This window comes from Balaenoptera borealis (genome assembly GCF_965194805.1).
Source record: "Balaenoptera borealis genome assembly, chromosome: 3".
Lineage (NCBI taxonomy): Eukaryota > Metazoa > Chordata > Mammalia > Artiodactyla > Balaenopteridae > Balaenoptera > Balaenoptera borealis.
Window position 1 is genome coordinate 57,171,654 of NC_138866.1, and position 15,842 is coordinate 57,187,495.

The 15,842-nt window shown below is 40.1% G+C and overlaps 1 protein-coding gene across 3 annotated transcripts in view; it reads right to left on the minus strand.

The window, feature by feature from the left end:
- Nucleotides 1-11,849, minus strand: part of LRFN5 (leucine rich repeat and fibronectin type III domain containing 5) — a 274,926-nt gene extending 263,077 nt beyond the window's left edge. For 2 of the 3 annotated variants that reach the window (XM_082383809.1, XM_082383806.1), the window contains exon 1: nucleotides 78-1,656. The gene's annotated coding sequence lies outside the window, so the exon portion shown is untranslated. Of the gene's footprint in view, nucleotides 1-77; nucleotides 1,657-2,985 lie in introns of those variants that run through there. The other variant, XM_082383807.1, reaches the window with a different exon arrangement.
- Nucleotides 11,850-15,842: the final 3,993 nt, after the last annotated feature.

The window sequence follows — 15,842 nt, forward strand, 5'->3', positions numbered from 1 at the left end:
AGCCTGCAATGCAGATAAGACACTAGAAATAAGATCAGAAGGAAACTGGGTGAGGCGGGAAGTCGTCTGCTTGTTACCTGGTGCCTCTAGAGGAAAGACGGTCGTAGGAAGACTTTCTGCCCGCAGGTACAATCCCGGCAAGGTGTTTCCAGGTGGCTTTCACAGTCGTACGCGGGTCTCGCTCGTCACTTCGCTGCCCTTTGCCATAGCTCAGCACCCGCATCCTAGGGAGTCCGAGAGGCGGCTCCTGCCACTGCCGCCGTTGCCCGCAGGTCGCGCTGGGCGGGGGATCCGCGGCGATCGCCCCATGAAACCCGCGTTTCTGCACCCAGGGATCGGGCAGAGGCAGGGCGGCCGCGCACGCACACACAGAAACACACTCAAACACACACACACACACTCGCAGACAGGCGCGCGCGCACTCGCATTCACACTTGCACACACACACACACACACACACACACACCCAGTACAGCACGGGGAAGGAAAAGCAAGGAGGGGACTGGTCCTTCTCACGATCGGCTTCGATGCCCACCGGACCACGGGCAGCAAAGAGAGTGGTCTGGCATAGCGGTTCTATCACGTTTCCTTCAAGTTCTCCTCCAACCCAAATCCACGTAATTCAAGAGCTGGTGACATTTTGGTGGGGAGGCAAGAGCCAGGAACCAGCAAGGAAGAGTCGAAGAGTCGGGGGTTTTGTTAAGCAGTTTGAAAGGCAATTCTTGTTACCTTGATTGTGCAGAAACCAGCTCGACAGGCTGAACTTTTGGCTTCAAATTATGTCGACCGAAACGTAAATATCCTTCGGGCCAAGACAGGAAAGTCTAGATTCACAGAAACAAGACGGCTGCAAGACCCTCTGGTGACCTTGTGATGTACCTGGAAGCAGGTTAATACTGGCGCTTTCCAAGCCTCTGGGTAAAGCGATCCACACACAAGGGTCCAAAGCTGAGCAGCCCTTCCGAATCCAGACTGGAAAATGGGTCTGGGCGTCCTCGGCGCTCTGCGAGAAGCCAGGCATCGAGGGGCACTGCCGAGTTAACACATTTGCTTCTGGGCAGTTGTATAAAAGACAGTCAAATGCATCAGATAAGCGCGCGCACACATACACACACGCCTTCACGCACGCTACTAAGCTGGAGAGAGCTTACAAAAAAATAGATGCCAAGATGACTTCAAAAGGTAGAAACGATCCAGAATCTTTCCGGAAAAATGGAAGGGCCAGCAGGAAGGTTACAGACATCTTCCCAGGTCTTTCATTCTTCCTCTCTCTTACGAGTGTTGTGCGTGCGTGTTTATATTTCCAGAAGGTTTCCTTGGTCTGCCCCACCCCCGTCCAGTTGCGCTTTTTTTCTCCTGATATAAACCGACCGTGCAAAATGGATTATATGGGTGGTTTGTGCTCACAACCTAGAGCTCCACAAACTCTAAAATCCTAAGGGAGCAGCCAGCTGCAAGCCATTGCCATCCTTGAGGGAAGAAGGAAAAACACGCGCAAACACACGCACCCCCGCACGCACTCACACAGACTCCTCAGTACGGGCCGCTCTGCACACATCGGCGGTCTCCCTACGCGCCACTGCACAGCGCCCCGCCCGCTGCCCGCGGCTTCCGGGCGAGCCCGCGGCTCAAGCGAGGGGCTGGCGGCCCGTCTCCCGCGCTGCGGTTGCGGCCCGGGCGGGCGCGGCTTCCGGGTTTCCCGCGCCGGCGTGTTCGGACGACGGCAGCCGCCGGGCCGGGAGGAACTGCGCCCCGCGCTGCAGCATGGAGGCGGTGGCGGCGGCGGGGCGTGCGGCCGTGAGCCCGGCCCTCGCCGCAGTGACAGGAGCTGCCGCGCCGCCGAGACTCCGGGAGTCAGGCGAGACCCCCGCCGGGGCCGCCACGCCGCCCTCAGCGCCTCGGAGCCTGGCGTGTTCCGGACTGATTTACCCAGGGCTGGAGTAAAGGGCCAGCCAGGCGCCGGCAAAGCCCGGGGCAGGCGAGGTGCGGGGGCGTTGCAGGCAGGGGGAGGGGAGAAAGCAGAAAATCTGGAGCATGAAGACGAACTTCAGGGGCGTCCCCAGTCTCTTGCGAAGGCGGGGGACTTGCTGACCGCCCCCTGCCCCACGGTTACGGGGTAAAGGAGTGTCACCGGATCAAGCTGTGACTGCTTATGGCACAGGGAAAAGTCATTAGCTATAAGCCGCCAGGAATATCTGAGATGGAGGGCTGCTGATCTAGGGGTCTCAGTCGCCTGCGACTGGTTTCCAGCGTCTCCTTAGTAGTAGGTGGTAGTTTACTTACTAATCGGATGGGCGCAAAAGCTGAAAAGAATATTATATTTGAGAATCAACTCAGTTGAGCATCAGACATTACGAGTACTGCAGTTGGTCACATATTAGTATGTCAAGGGCAGAAAGTAAACCCAATAGTCGTCACAAGCCACTAAGGTTACTGGGACAGGGAACAGGTCTGAAGCAGGAAAGAGAAGAGGGATGGGGAGAAAGCAAGACAGGGCCCCGCCGGCGGAGGTCGACTTTTCTCGCCACAAATCCTAGAATTACTCTCCTCGACCCTACCCTCCCTCCAGCCCGGAAAAAGGCTTCCTCCCGGGAACCCCGAGTGAAATCATCTGTTCCTATCTCCTGAGCCTGGAAATCCTGTCACTTCTCTTTAACCGGTTCACCAGCACTTGGTCTTCGGCCCCAGCGAGCAACTCCCTCTCAGCTCGGATCTCTGCTGGCCCCAAACCAGTCTGAACCCAAAGAGAATGGAAGAGTTGGGAGTTGCCGAAGGAAGCTGGCTAATGAGGGCCTCTTCCAGGCCTACTTGTCAAAGCCACGTGCTAGTGGCCTCCTAGGATAGGGCGTTCTCGAATTTGGCTACCAATAGAGCTCTCCCAGGCTTCAGCGTTGCCCTGCGGGTGCCCAGACGCGCTCACACCCGAACACACCCACGGGCTCTCCCAAGCGCGTACACATGCACCCACGCGTAGGCAGGACCCACCCAGCTGCCTCTTTCAGGAGAGGATGCGAGGGCTGTTGGCGCTTGAGGTGGAAAGTGCTCTCGCGTCTCCTCCTTCCTCTTCTTCCCCTCTACGCCCACCGGGCTCCAGGTCCAATCCGGGGTTTAGGAATCCGCGCAACTCTTCCGGAGGCTTTGTTCCGAAGGAGCTCGGCTCAGGGGCCGCAGTTCCTGCTGCGCCTCCTCCTTCCAGGTCCGCTGGCGGCACCGGGTCCGGGGCTCTGGGGCGAGTTCCGCGGAGCCCGGGTGGCGCCGGACAATCAGAGTTCGAGAGCTGGTGGCAAACTCGCGCAGCAGGGGGGTCTGCGTGGCGACACCTCCGACACCTCAGAAAAATAAACCAAAGGGACACCGCGGACAAATACATCAGCGGACACCACTGCAGGGCAGGAGTCTCTCCACTAAAACCATCAGCGCTTCCCCTGTGGCTTTTTGTCCCCTGAAGTGAAAAAATGAGGTTTCCGAAAAGTCCGGGGCAAAAACCTGCGGCGAAATAAGTTCAGGGACTCTCTGAGAAACAGAGAGAGAGAGTGCTTCCATCTTCGTTTCACTTTAAACTTGGCCGCTTCTCGGACTTCACTGAGGGGCGGCGGCGGAGCCCCAGCACGGACCACAAGCAGATACGAGCGAGCACTTCCAATACTTTTGGACGCGGGGGTGACTCCTTTTTCCTTCAGGATTGTCCCACTTGCCCCCCTTCCCTACTGAGCTGATAGGAACCGCTGAAGACCAGGAGATAAAGGTTTGCAATTCCCCCTGAGGACCAAAGTATAGAGAGATGTTGAATGAGAAGCCCAAAGACCTTGCATTGCTGGACTAAATAACTTTTCTTTTTCGTTTTCTTTTTTTTTTTTTCCTAGTGCTTGGACTGAGGTGAGGAGAGGGTACACTTAACCAGCTGTAAGAAGACGAGAACTGGAGTTGAAATATCTTCCTGGGTGCTTATAAGTAACGATGTGTGTGTGTGTGTGTGTGTGTGTGTGTGTGTGTGTGTGTGTGTGTGTGTGTGTGTGTGTGTGTGTGTGTGTGTGTGTGTGTGTGTGTGTGTGTGTAATCAACGTCTCTTTAGGGAGTAGTAATGTGTCACTTTCCAGTATTCTTTTCTGTTGCAAGCCCTACCGAGCTCACAAAACCATCCTCTCTTCCTTTAGTTTAGCCTTCCCGTTGTACATTACACGTTATATTTGAAAGTGCTTTCCCCATTTCATCTTATCTCAAGAAAGCACTCGCTGGTAAAGTCATGTAACTTTCACTCTCCAGGTACAGTATTTGTTTCTTTCCCTCCTATACAAACTGATAAGAGTTTACCAGTAGGGAGGAAGAAACAAGCTTTGTTTTAGCTTGACAGTAGAGGTGGGAAGACTTTCAAGGAAAGGCTAGGATATTCTTTCCCAAAGGATCTCAGAGTTAACAGAGGGTGATTTTTCTTTCAACCAAAGGAAAAAAAGGCCTCTGAAAAAAAAAAAGGAGATGGCAATTTCTAGTTTGCCTACATAAGTATTGTTGGCATAAACCAGCTTTGAAATTGGTATACTTTTAAGTGTCCAAAAAATCTTAGTTTATCCCCAAATCCAGTGTTCATGTCAAGTCATTTTAAAAATTATGTTAAGCTTCTTTCTCGGCCCAATCATTTTTCTAAGGACCTCTGATCATAAATATTGGACTGTGTTTTCCCAGAATAATGCAGAATTTGAAAAAAGTTGTGTTTTGCTAATTTCAGACAATAAATGGAAATATGAATGATTTACACTTAAAATGATGAATACCAAAAGGAAACCTGAGTTTCTGGTTGTATTATTATTTAGCATTTTTTTCTAAGGCAGTGAGAAAGGCATGACTTACTCTGTTTTAAAATTGTTTTCAACAATTAGTTTGCTTACCTCATGAATTTTCTTATTTCTGTGGTTTAAAAGTGTGTGATATATTGTTGCTTTAGTTCATTTTTTGTTTGATGTATGCTTTAAAAAGCTTTTTAAAATTGGAATATCTCCATATTTTCTGGGTTATGAATTGGTGTTGTGAGGAGCATTTGATTCTTTTTCCTAATATAAAGTTATATTTTAGCCCCCTGGCAAAAATTGTTTGTGAGAGCTCAAAGATAAGAGGTTATTTCAGAGATAAACATTGCTGGACAGGCAAGGCAATTCTTAGGCAAAATAGCAAGTAAAAAGTAAATTTTCTCTAAATACTCATCCATCTTGTCTTGCTTTTTTGCTTACATTCTGGTATTAACTCCCTGTATTTGTCTGGGGCTTCCATTTAGTTACCCAAAAGTCCCAAAGTGCAGCATCCTACCTAGGAATATCTAACCCAGAGAAGATTGGTATGATACTGGGATCTATGTTCCTGTCCTCATCAAAACCTCCATTTAGTCATATTAGATATATCTTATTAAATTCTTAAGGGGAAAACAATCATATAATGCTAATTCAAACTAAAGTGTCAGTGTCTAGCAGTTTACCCACTTCAGAAATGTGAAGCCAACTTAATTTCTAAAACATAGAATTTCTGGCAAAGTGTGTTACATATAAAGGGAGCAAAGACATCACAGTCATCTTTAAATTTGTATACAGGGTTGAATGTTAAGTATGGTACTATTTTTATCTATTTTATTTTTTGAAATGCTATTGAACAATTATTCAAACCTATTTTTTAACCTTGGAAAAAACATTTAGGAAGTTTTATATTTATATATCCAGTTAGTGTTTCAGGAAAACTTCCACTTGATCTTGAAACTTTATTTTAAAATAAAGCCAGTCATCACATAATTATCTTAAAAACAAAAGTTTGTATTACTGTTCTTATTGATCTATAATTACTGGTAAGCCCACCAAGTAAATATTAGATGGAAGTAATAAGCTGTCAAAAGTCTATGGACTTAACTTCTTCAAAAAGCATATATTACTCTCAATTCTGCAAAACCTGTTGATAAACTATAGAAAAAAGGATTTGCTTTTAAGCTTTACTTTACAGATTCTGTTTTCTAATATTTCTTTTTCTCCAGAGTCTGCCCCTGAATTTCAGTCAGGTGGCCACAAGTTGGCAGTAAGGTGACACACTCACGTGGTTGAGACCAGACCACAGGGTTTGGCTTTCTTATACACCACCATGGATTTTGAAGTAAGAATTAATTTCTATTTATTTTATGAAAGATGCATTTTCATTAAAATAAATAATGTTGGATAAGTTTTATCTACATAAAAGCAGGTAATTTCTTTTAGAACAATGGTTTCTTAACATAAATTCCAAAGGCATGATTAGGTGATGTCCTCCGAATCTTTTTCACCAGTTCGCCTTTAATTAAGGTCTCTTTAGGATACTGAGTTACTTCTCAGGCCTCTGCTCTTGTATTACATCCTAGTCCTTATGGTCCTTTGACTGACTCTGAGTTCTTGACTAGCTTGTTGTTAAAGCTCCTTTGGATTCATTTCTCAGCCATAATGGCTCTAATTTCATAATGAAAGCAAACCCTTTCTGTGATTGTTTACCACCAAACTTATTTCTCCAGACAATGGCCTTTCTCTGCTTGCAGTTCGGTTCATTCCCTGGAAATTCATTGAATGCCTTGTTTTAGCTAGTGTCCTGTACTAGGCAGTGGGGAGAGAAGATTAACCAAGATGAATTCTCTTGGTCTCTGTCCCCATGATAGAGTTTACTATTTAGTGGAGGTTATAAGACTAACAAGAAGATTAGTGCAATATGACCTTGCTTTAATTTCACCAACAGCAATTTGCTATGAAGTCCAAACCTTTTGTTAGGCCTCTGGAACCCATCCCTATATACTCTAATAATAGTTTCTTCACTGCTCTTAGTTTCTAATTTGTTTTTCTCATATTCATTCAAACTGTCTTGAAATATCCAGACATAGTCCTTTATCGAAGAACAACACAACATATTCCATAAAATGTTGGAATATAATACACTTAGGTTTGAATCTTGGTTCTGAAATCACTGCATTACCCGTGGAAATCATTTAACTCTAGCCCGAATCTTTAACTCTTTTGTGTGTAAAGTGGAAATTATAATACTTAGATTTGGGGTTGATTAAGAGATTTTAATAACTTCACCTGTATAAACTACCCAGTACAAGCAAGTACTGCATACATATCATTTCTGTTCTTTGCTATTAGTTTATTTCAAATTATGTAATGAATAGCTAATTTCACTGAAAGGATATTATAAATAATCTAGATTCTCAGAATAATCTGTTTTTTTTTAATCAAGAAAATTTGCTCATAAAAGTGAGATAAAAATCCTCAGGAAGATGCCTAGAACATTCTACTAATATTTTTATTTTCCTTCATATTAAATATTCTAATTTTGGTGACATATTATTTAGCAAAATCTTGAATACTCAAGTTGCTCTCTTCAGATACTATTCAGCTTCAAAATGTATTTTATAAGTTTAGTATCAGTTCCTTAAATTCCCTCCCCTTTAAGAGAGCTACAGAAACCCATTTTCTTTTTATTGCACTATACTGCTATGCAATGGTATTGTCCCAGTTTCTCTAAAGTGAATTTGTGTATTGGCAACATTAACTATTATCCATCTGTTGTATCTTTTGTTTCTGAATGGATATGCCAAAAACATAAGCAAAATATTGTCGTATTTTGTGTTAGATTGGCATGTTTTAACCTTTTGGTAATATTATAAAATTAGAGCCTTTTTAAAAACCCAAAAGAATACACTGTTGAACAATTAACATGATACCTTAGTGATTGTTGGGACATATCAGATATTTTATATTGGTTTTATTAGCAACAGAATTTAGGAACTAACAAAAAGTTAGATGGTAAATCATTGTGAAAAATTATATGAGATTGCATTCTTTCTATATGGTTTTCAAAACATAATCAGCATCAATTATACTTAGCTTTTATCATTTTACAAATTTGGTAATTTGCTACATTTTCTGGTAGAAATTTTTCAAGACTTTCTTGATTTCCAGTATTACTGATAAATGTAGCCGAAAGTGTAAAATCCTCGGCATTGAATTCATTCATACATTCATTCACTCATTTTCTACATGTTATACTTCAAGATTAGGCTCTTCCTGTCCTTGACTCCATGTACTAAGAGATGTTATTGTTCTCCAGTTTTCATTCATACCAAAAGGGACAATATATCTTGAAAGAAAAAAAAAGAAGAGGGGGAAACAAAGAATGAGGGCAAGTTGTAAAGCTAATAATGTTTAGAACTACAAAAATAATTCCCTGTATGTTGTCTAGAAATGCTTTTTCTCAGTTCAAACATTAATTCTCTATTTCCAAAAGCATTTTTATACTATCCCATTGAGACGTTTATTTTATAGACTTTAAATAAGATGGGGATAAATGTAAGATTTATAAGAAAGACAAGTAGAATTATGTCAAATATGCACATATCCTTAGGCACATATAATGGATCTTTATAACATGTTAAAGGTTTTATTTTTCACTTTGTGAGTGGAGGAGAGTTTGAAATGCAGTTTAAAATCTTAACTTTGTTTTAAATGTGAAAATGCTCATAATGCAAAAAATGAAAGTGTATTAATTTTGAAAGACGGACATTTGTTTGAGGCAGTGAACTAGAGTAAGACAGTTTCTTTTTCTAGTGACCTCATCTTGGAGACCTTGATTGGATTCAGTGGTACTATACTTACTCATTCATTTAGAAAATTGCCAATAGCTATGAGATGGATTCCTCGACCTCCTGAACTCATTTCTGCCTATTGTATTCTGTCTTTATACTATGCCACTAGCTTCTCTTTCCTGCTTTTGTTATTTAATCACTTCTGATCGATTCTTGACAAGAGAATACCATTTTGTAGGTAAAATGTATATCTGTTTTCTAACACCAAGCAACATGGGAATATTATGCTTAGAATTGGAGAATTTCTGAGTACTTCTTTGAATAGTTAGGAAAGAGGCTTCTGGAAAATTTTGCAGAAAATACCCAAATTGGAAATTACAATGACTCTTAAAATGTTAAAGAACAACAACAATATGTGTAGACTGGCTATACCTAGACTACCTTCTGTAAATGTGAAAATATTATTCTTTATAAAAATATGCAAGGTAATTTTACACTCATGTAACAGATGTCCAGTTCAAGAGGCAACTATTTTGAAAGCTAATTTTACTTTCCTTTGAACATTTTTCTGTTTTATGAAATGTATAAACACATAGTTACTTTCTTTATGGGGTTTTGCTTTGACTTTCATGTATAAAATCTCTCCCACTGGGGTTCATTTGCTATTTTGTGCTTTGGTGCAATGGATCTGTGCCATGGCTGCACTAAGAAGCAAATGCTGGAACTGAAAGGCAACAGCAATGAGGACCCCAAGAGAATAAATCCTGGATTTGAACAAAGTTGTTAAATTTTGGAAAAGAAAGTGACTGAACACCATCTACAATGTTCCCAATTGTTCAGCCATGACCCAGACAGCAAATTCAGTGTTTCCCATTCTATGTAGATCACATTTACACAAGGTGATAACTATTTTTTAAATATAGTGAATACAGAAACTTCCTTAATTTTTGTCTTTTATCTTTTCATATTTAATATTTATTCCTGTATCACATAAGTATTTAGGAAGATAATGTACATATGCATAAGATAATGTGCCAGGCTTTCTTAAAACCATTTATTTAGTGAGTTCAAACAGATCCTCTGTTATTTTCATGTTAAAAAGAGCCATATACATAAAATTTACATGGAACAGACTGTTCAATAAAGGTATAACATATTTATTTTTAAATGTATTTTTGTTTTATTTTTTTCTAAGCTAGTAACTCTGTAATGGGTGAAACAGAATATCTGACTTTAAGAAACTATAGTCCATGAAAATAAGAAATCCTTTATATTTAGCAGTCACAATGCAAAAGCAATTGACACTTTGCTCCATTTTCTGTTTCTGGTAGTGTTTTTGTTTCAGGCTTTTAACTGCATCAACTGATGATGAAACATTCCTGGAGCACAATCTATTGGAGGTTACCTTCAAATGAATAAACACTTTTTCTATCTCATCTGAGATTTTGTTGTACTATATCTCTGATTTACTAAAGATAAAAATCAGATAATTAAAATTTACATTAATATATAGCCCCTATACTTTTACAGATATGTTACTATAATCAAAATGTTTTGTGATATTTCTACCTAGGAATGGAGAAATGCATTAATATATTTTAATTTATGTTTATATAAGCAGTAATAGATGCCTTTAAGTATTAATATAAGTAAGCATGCTGGCCACTAATGATTACTTTCCAAATTATTCTTTTTATTAATATTTAGAAATGTTTTGATTTTCCAAGAACAGAAATTTAGAGTTAGGCGGGGATTTATAGATTAGCTATTTCAACTGCTAATTTTAAGTTTTAAAAAACTGAAACATAGAGATCTTAAGCTGACTTTTCAAGCTTCATAGAGTATGATCTAGCGATCTTACTGCCTCCTTCTCCCACTCTCATATCTTATTCGTAAGTCTCCCCACATTTGGATAAAAGGAGTTGGTTTAAAAATACTTGTGGAAAAACAGAAATATAGATCAATGGAACAGGATAGAAAGCCCAGAGATAAACCCACACACATATGGTCACCTTATTTTTGATAAAGGAGGCAAGAATATACAATGGAGAAAATACAGCCTCTTCAGTAAGTGGTGCTGGGAAAACTGGACAGCTACATGTAAAAGAATGAAATTAGAATACTCCCTAACACCATACACAAAAATAAATGCAAAATGGATTAAAGACCTAAATGTAAGGTCAGACACTATCAAACTCTTAGAGGAAAACATAGGCAGAACACTCTGTGACATAAATCACAGCAAGATCCTTTTTGACCCACCTCCTAGAGAAATGGAAATAAAAACAAAAATAAACAAATGGGACCTAATGAAACTTAAAAGCTTTTGCACAGCAAAGGAAACCATAAACAAGATGAAAAGACAACCCTCAGAATGGGAGAAAATATTTGTAAATGAAGCAACTGACAAAGGATTAATCTCCAAAATTTACAAGTAGCTCTTGCAGCTCAATATCAACAAAACAACCCAATCCAAAAATGGGCAGAAGACCTAAATAGACCTTTCTCCAAAGAAGATACACAGATTGCCAACAAAAACATGAAAGAATGTTCAACATCACTAATCATTAGAGAACTGCAAATCAAAACTACAATGAGGTATCACCTCACACCAGTCAGAATGGACATCATCAAAAAATCTACAAACAATAAATGCTGGAGAGGGTGTGGAGAAAAGGGAACCCTCTTGCACTGTTGGTGGGAATGTATATTGATACAGCCACTATGGAGAACAGTATGGAGGTTCCTTAAAAAACTAAAAATAGAACTACCATATGACCCAGCAATCCCACTTCTGGGCATATACCCTGAGAAAACCATAATTCAAAAAGAGTCATGTACCACAATGTTCACTGCAGCTCTATTTACAATAGCCAGGACATGGAAGCAACCTAAGTGTCCATCAACAGATGAATGGATAAAGAAGAAATGGCACATATAGACAATGGAATATTACTCAGCCATAAAAAGAAACAAAATTGAGTTATTTGTAGTGATGTGGATGGACCTAGAGTCTGTCATACAGAGTGAAGTAAGTCAGAAAGAGAAAAACAAATACCGTATGCTAACACATATATATGGAATCTCAAAAAAAAAGGTTCTGAAGAACCTAGGGACAGGACAGGAATAAAGATGCAGACATAGAGAATGGACTTGAGGACACGGGGAGGGGGAAGGGTAAGCTGGGACGAAGTGAGAGAGTGGCATGGACATATATACACTACCAAGTGTAAAATAGATAGTGGGAAGCAGCTGCATAGCACAGGGAGATCAGCTCAGTGCTTTGTGTCCACCTAGAGGGGTGGGATAGGGAGGGTGGGAGGGAGACACAAGAGGGAGGGGATATGGTGATATATGTATACATATAGCTGATTCACTTTGTTATACAGCAGAAACTAACACAGCACTGTAAAGCAATTATACTCCAATAAAGATGTTAAAAAAAAAGTGTGGAATTTGAGTAGGAAAAAGTAAATTGTGATTCTAAGAAATCATAGATATATGATTATATATCTATGTCACAATTTGAAGTGCTGTGAAGAAAACCATTAATTTAAATATGGGTGTTAAAGTAATTAAACAAGAAGACCATTAGCCTAAGGTGACTCTAATGCCTTGATAGCCTACACAAGCAAACCAAAGCCTAAAACAGAGCCAATGTCCTCCAATCTGAGAAAATGAAACTTAAGAACAGCCAGTCACCAACAGCCAACTAGGCTTTCCCAAATAAGGCAACTGCTTAAAACTGTAGCCCATCAGATAATTTCTGTAGTTTGCTTCCTCATCTTCTCTGTAAATAAATCTCCCTACCTCCTGTACATGGAATACGCCTAACCACCTCTGGTTTAGTGCTGCCCAATTTGAATGATGCATGCTCAAATAAACTCTTGAAAAGTTTAATGTGCCTCAGTTTATCTTTTAACATGAGCTCCTTGATATTTAAAAATGAATTTTGTAGTATGAGCTATAATAATTCTAAAGTTGCCCTCTTTCTTGAAGAGAAAGTGAATTAGATTATGGATTAACACATAGACCAGTAGTCAATCATTAGGATCCAGGAAACCCAGATCTACTTTGGATTATGCCAGTAACCTCTTGAGTTTAGTCAGATCATAATAAATAAATAAATGCTGCATAAATGATGAAACACTGCTCCCCATCAACAATGAATTCATTTTCTGAACTGAAGGAAAGGAATTTAAATAAGTAAATGATAACAGAGTGGATAAATGAGTATGTGTGTATATTCCAAAGAAGGGAATAATCAGCTCTACTTGCTAGATCAGGGGAGATTTGCAAATGTAGACAGTGGAGTTGGGTCTGAAAGATAAGTAGGAATGATCAGGCAACAAGGTAGAGAAGGGTATTCCAGGCAGCAAGAATAACATGAGCCAAATAAAAGGTAGAGGACAGCAAACCCTCAAGATGAATTAAAGTTGGCCAGGTTCTGGACAGAGAGCAGTTAGCATACTCTGCTTAAAGGCATTTACTTCCTCTGTAGTCAGCAGGGAGCCATGAAATGGCAAATGGCACATGCAGAAGAATAATAAGTATGGATTCCTATTTTATAAAGATTGGCCCTGCAACAGTATGAAAGATAGAGGGATAGACAGCTGAAGGTGATGGAGGAAAAAGAAAAGTTCTAATGGAAAACTGTAGTACTTTAGGTGAGAAGAGGGTATGGCTATGAATGGGGGAAAGAGGATTGGATTCAAAAGTTGTTAAGAAGTTAATACTCATGTGGCCTAATGGCCAATTTGATCACTGTCAGAGTAGACTAGGTCGACTCTTAGACTCAATCAAACTTTACTATATCCGTACAGGAACATCTCTATTATCCCAAGAAAAGAATGTACAGAAGAACTCAGGAGTTATAAGAAAACAGTGCAGCTACCCTAGCCATCTTTTTCACTTACTAGTGTAACACTTTCTCATTTCTACTGCTCTCTTCACCTGCGCTTTAATGAACCTTTCTCTTCAGACCAGCTTTTTTTCCTGCTTGATAATTAGAGAACATTGCCCACATGTGATCATCTCACCCACTGCTAATACCACATTCTGTCTGTCTCAACTTCAGTCCCCAGAAGAGAGATAACACTGGCCCAGCTATGCTCAGGGGATGGGGTAATATGCCCTGCTACTTACTCAGCAAACAGCCATGAGAGCCAGACTCTAAGAAGAGATATTCTGGGTCTTCTGAGAAGTGGGTCTAGATACAGGAAAGAACATACTGAAGTCTCCAGTCCTCCAATATATGGATGTACAAAGAAAGCCAGTTTGGGTGAGAATCATTAATTCGGGTTTTACATATGAGAATAAGATGGTTGAAAGAAATTCTCAGGAGGTATGTGGATATGTAAGTTGAGTTCAGAGGAGCAATCTAGGATGTAGATACAATTTGAAAGGCATTAACTTATAGGTGACAGTTAAAATCATGGGATTAAATGAGAATGCATGAGTGAGAACATCTGACTAAAGATGGACCCCAGTAGTATAGGAATAGCCAAGGAATTGATGAAAAAAGAGATGGGAAGAAGTTGAAAAGGAATATATCTTAATAGCGAGTTGGAGAGAATGCTATCAGGAAAAGTAAGGACACAAGGATTTCAGGAAATAGATTGGAGAACAGTAGCAAATTTTACAGAGAGACTAATAACAGAGAGTGAAGTCAGAGGAGAAGATTTATGGCGCATCACTGGTGATGTTAGCAAGAATATTTTCAGTGGAGTGATAGAGCAGAGCAGCCTCTTCTTTCAGTGGGTCAAGGAGAAAATGGTAAGTAAGAAATCTAAGACAGGATTTTGGATCATTCATTCACATGAGAAGACTTAAGCGCAGATGGAGGGGGTTGAAGGATATATCAAGTCAGATTCCATTAAGAAATAAAAAATAAAAATATAAGGAAAAGAGTTAAAAATGCTAGAGCAAGATACCCAAGGAGCTAATAGAAGATCCTATCCATGAGGGATTAGCCCCAGGTAGAAGAAACTTCTTTCTAGAACCATGACGGAAGCTGGTTCATATTGCCTTGTCTAAGTTCTTCTATAAATATTTACTTTAATTGTTGCATGACTTTTCTTACTGATATTTTTAATTAAATTGAAGATGATGGTATATAGTAAAAATACTGAAATATCTGTCTTTTGAGACACAAATGTTCTATGATAGATGTATTATAAAAAGCTATAAAATAAATATCTGTAAACAAACTAGTAGCCAACTGATATTTTATTTTATTTATTTTTTTAACATCTTTATTGTAGTATAATTACTTTACAATGGTGTGTTAGTTTCTGCTGTATAACAAAGTGAATCAGCTATACATACACATATATTCCCATTTCTTCTCCCTCTTGCGTCTCCCTCCCACCCTCCCTATCCCACCCCTCTAGGTGGTCACAAAGCACCGAGCTGATCTCCCTGTGCTATGTGGCTGCTTCCCACTAGCTATCTGTTTTACATTTGGTAGTGTATATATGTCCATGCCACTCTCTCACTTTGTCCAGCTTACCCTTCCCCCTCCCCGTGTCCTCAAGTCCATTCTCTACATCTGCATCTTTATTCCTGTCCTGTCCCTAGGTTCTTCAGAACCTTTTTTTTTTTTAGATTCCATATATATGTGTTAGCATACGGTATTTGTTTTTCTCTTTCTGACTTACTTTACTCTGTATGACAGACTCTAGGTCAATCCACATCACTACAAATAACTCAATTTTGTTTCTTTTCATGGCTGAGTAATATTCCATTGTATATATGTGCCATATCTTCTTTATCCATTCATCTGTCGATGGACACTTAGGTTGCTTCCATGCCCTGGCTATTGTAAATAGAGCTGCAGTGAACATTGTGGTACATGTCTCTTTTTGAATTATGGTTTTCTCAGGGTATATGCCCAGTAGTCGGATTGCTGGGTCATATGGTAGTTCTATTTTTAGTTTTTTAAGGAACCTCCATACTGTTCTCCATAGTGGCTGTATCAATATACATTCCCACCAACAGTGCAAGAGGGTTCCCTTTTCTCCACACCCTCTCCAGCATTTAGATATTTTAAAAAACTAAATAAATGACCAAAGACAACATAAAATTTTACTTAAACAACAAAAAATAAAATCAGAAAAACGAAAACTGTTCAAAGACACCTTAGTTTTTCTGTCACCAATTATCACAACTTTTATGAGAATTCGGATAGGTAAAAGTTTTTCTTCTAAAAGCACACAGAAAAATGTTGATTTTCCCAAAACAATACTTTATGAAGAAACTTAAAATT